This window comes from Herpailurus yagouaroundi, unplaced genomic scaffold, assembly GCF_014898765.1.
Source record: "Herpailurus yagouaroundi ecotype Mexico unplaced genomic scaffold, PumYag 61269, whole genome shotgun sequence".
Classification (NCBI taxonomy): Eukaryota; Metazoa; Chordata; class Mammalia; order Carnivora; family Felidae; genus Herpailurus; species Herpailurus yagouaroundi.
Window position 1 is genome coordinate 1 of NW_024415725.1, and position 3,745 is coordinate 3,745.

General features: G+C 70.0%; 2 pseudogenes; both read left to right on the plus strand.

The window, feature by feature from the left end:
* Positions 1 to 434: 434 nt before the first annotated feature.
* On the plus strand, positions 435 to 553 carry LOC121024209 (uncharacterized; annotated as a pseudogene).
* Positions 554 to 1,482: 929 nt separating this feature from the next.
* LOC121024210 (uncharacterized) lies at positions 1,483 to 1,592 on the plus strand (annotated as a pseudogene).
* Positions 1,593 to 3,745: the final 2,153 nt, after the last annotated feature.

Here is a 3,745-nt window from a genome sequence, read left to right on the forward strand (position 1 = left end):
TCTGGGGTCGCCGGTGCCTTCGGGCTCGCTGAGCTCGCCCTGGGACTGGGGAGGAGGCGCTGAGAACCCGGCGGGAGGGGGTGCGCCCAGAAGGCACGGCCGGCCTGATGCCCCACGCTCGCTTCCACCCTGTTCCCAGTGAGAGTCCCGACATGGTGCGGTGCGGTGCGGGATGGAAGCGCAGGCGGGCTTGGGGCCAAGCCGGGAGCAGTCTGCCAGAGTCCCGGGATCGGTGAAGGCCGGGGCTTGCGCCACAGGGCCTTGACAGGGTCGTCTTGCGCCGCGTCTGCCACCCGCCCGGTGCTCACGGCGGAGGGCGGCGGCAGCGAGTCAGGCAGGCAGGCAGGCAGGCGCGTGCATGGGTGAAGCGGGGCACCCGCTGTGCTTGGGATGCGCGGAGCAGCCTCTTGAGACGCCCAGCGGCAGGCGCCGACGTCTAAGGCCATACCACCCTGAACGGGCCCGATCTCTTCTGATCTCGGAAGCTAAGCAGGGTCGGGCCTGGTTAGTACTTGAATGGGAGACCGCCCGTGAACACCGCGTGCTGTAGGCTTTTGCCGTTTGCCTGTTGCCTATGGCCGCCTTGACCTCCTCTTTGGCGCCCGCCGCCCCTCCCCCCTCCCTCCGTGTGTCCCTCTCTCCCCGGGGAGGGGAGCGCGGCTTCGGGGGCCAAACACACCCCGGCCACTGCTCCCTCAGCCCCTCCCCGGCCGGCAAAGCGGCCTGGCCTAGCCTGGGCCCGCCCCGTCCCCCCCCAGAGCACGCACACCCCAAGGCACTTCACAAGGGGTGGGGGGGTGCGGTGAGGGCGGGACCGGCGGCTGGCTCCTGGGGACTGGAGGGTGGGGGCTGGGTGGGCGGATCCAAGAACCCAGGAGTCGGCGGGGGTGGGCGGGGGGGGGAGGGGGCGGGGCAGCGAGACCCCAGACTCAGACTCCGCCACAGGCCTGGGCTCCCTGGGCCCCTGACCTCTTCCCTCCCTCGAGCCCTCATCCCCAGGGCCTCCGGCGTTTCGCGAGGCCCAGCTAGGGCAGCGGGCTCGGGCTGGTGATGTTCTCTGGGGGCGCTGCGGCCTCCGGGCTGGCTGCGCTCGCCCTGGGACTGGGGAGGAGGCGCTGAGAACCCGGCGGGGTTGGCGCCCAGAAGGCACGGCCGGCCTGATGCCCCACGCTCGCTTCCACCCTGTTCCCAGTGAGCGGCCCGACGTGGTGCAGTGCGGTGCGAGATCGAAGCCGAGGCGGGCGTGGGGCCAAGGCTGGAGCAGTCTGCCAGAGTCCCAGGATCGGTGAAGGCCGGGGCTTGCGCCACAGCGCCTTGCCAGGGTCCTCTTGCGCCGCCTCCGCCACCTGCCCGGCGCTGTGGCGGAGGGCGGCGGCAGCGAGGCAGGCAGCCAGGCAGGCGCGTGCATGGGTGAAGCGGGGCACCCGCTGGGCTTGGGATGCTTGGAGCAGGCTCTTGAGGCGCCCAGCGGCAGTCGCTGGCGTCTATGGCCATACCACCCTGAACGCGCCCGATCTCCTGAAGCTAAGCAGGGTCGGGCCTGGTTAGTACCTGGATGGGTGACCGCCTGGGAATACCGGGTGCTGTAGGCTTTTGCCTTTTGCCTGTTGCCTCTGGCCTCCTTGAAGTCTCCTTTGGCGCCAGCCGCCCCTCCCTCCGTGTGTCCCTCTCTCCTCGGGGAGGGGAGCGCGGCTTCGGGGGCCAAACACACCCTGGCCACTGCTCCCTCAGCCCCTCCCGGGCCGGCAAAGCAGCCTGGCCTGGCCTGGCCTAGCCTGGCCCCTCCCCGCCCCCCCCCCCCCAGAGCCCGCACACCCCACCGCACTTCACAAGGAGTCCGCTCCCCGCTCCCCGTACCAGGCGAAATGCCACTGCACCCGCTGGACGCCACGCGCCAGCTTTGCACCTTTCCTGACACTTCGCAAGCACGGAGGGGTGGGGGAGTGCGGTGAGGGCGGGACCGGGGGCTGGCGCCCGTGGACTGGAGGGTGGGGGCTGGGTGGGTGGATCCAAGAACCCAGGAGCCGGCGGGGGTGGGGCGTGGCAGCGAGACCCCAGACTCAGACTCCGCCACAGGCCTGGGTCCCTGGGTCCCGGACCTCTTCCCTCCCTCGAGCCCTCATCCCCAGGGCCCCAGGCGTTTCGCGAGGCCCAGCTAGGGCAGCGGGCTCGGGCTGGGGATGTTCTCTGGGGGCGCTGGGGCCTTCTGTCTGGCTGAGCTCGCCCTGGGACTGGGGAGGAGGCGCTGAGAACCCGGCGGGAGGGGTGGCGCCCAGAAGGCACGGCCGACCTGATGCCCCACGCTCGCTTCCACCCTGTTCCCAGGGAGCGTCCGGACGTGGTGCGGTGCGGTGCGGGATGGAAGCGGAGGCGGGCGTGGGGCCAAGCCGGGAGCAGTGTGCCAGAGTCCCGGAATCGGTGAAGGCCGGGGCTTGCGCCACAGCGCCTTGGCAGGGTCCTCTTGCGCCGCCTCTGCCACCCGCCATCTCGTCTGATCTCGGAAGCTAAGCAGGGTCGGGCCTGGTTAGTACTTGGATGGGAGACCGCCTGGCAATACCGGGGGCTGTAGGCTTTAGCCTTTTGCCTGTTGCCTCTGGCCTCCTTGACCTCTCCTTTGGCGCCCGCCGCCCCTCCCCCCTCCTTCCGTGTGTCCCTATCTCCCCGGGGAGGGGAGCGCGGCTCCGGGGCCAAACACACCCAGGCCACTGCTCCCTCAGCCCCTCCCGGGCCGGCAAAGCGGCCTGGCGTGGCGTAGCCTGGGCCCGCCCCGCCACGCCCCCCCCCCAGATCCCGCACCCCCCAGAGCACTTCACCAGGGGTCCACTCTTGGTCTCTATGGCCTCTTGGGCCATAGCAGCTTGAAGGCTCTCGTCCCCGTCTTCTCTGGGAAGCTAAGCAGGGTCGGTCCTGTTTAGCACTTGGATGGGAGACGGCCTGGGAATACCGGGTGCTGTATGCCTTTGCCTTTACCTTTGGCCTCCTTCACCTCTCCTTTGTCACCCGCCGCCCCTCCCCCCTCCCTGCCTGTGTCCCTGTCTCCCCAGGGAGCAAGGCTGCTGGGGCCATACACACCCCAGCCACTGCTCCCTCAGCCCCTCCCGTGCTAGCGAGGTGGCCTTGCCTGGCCCGGCCCCGCCCCGCCTCGCCCCCTGCTTTCCCGTTCCCGCACACCCCAGGGCACTTCAAAGGGGCACGCTCCCCACTCCCGGCACCCGGCCAAATGCCATTGCATCCACTGGATGCCACAGCCCAGCTTTGCACCTTTCCTGACACACCACCCAAACCCGCACCCGGACGGAGGGTGGGTGGTGCGTTGTGGGGGGAAACAGAGGCTGGCCCCTGGGGGCTGGAGGGTGGGCGCTGGGTGTGTGGATACAAGAACCCAGGAGCAGACGTTTGGTCGAGCGGAGGGCAACACATCCCCAGCCACCAACTCCCCCAAGGCCTGGGCTCCCTGGGTCCTGGACCTCTTTCCTCCCTGGAGCCCTCATCCCCAGGGCCCCTGGCATTTCAAGAGGCCCAGTTAGGGCAGCGGACTTGGGCTGGTGATGTTGTTTGGGGGCGCTAGGGACTCCGGGTGGGTTTGCACCAGGTGGGGCAGACGGAAGGGAACGGCCCCGTGGCTGGCTGTACTCGCCCTAGGGCTGGGGAGGAGGCGCTGAGAACCCAAGGGGGCGGGCCCCGAAGGCACGAGCGGCCTGATGCCCCTCCCTGGCTTCCACTCTCTCCCACTGAGCAGCCCAAT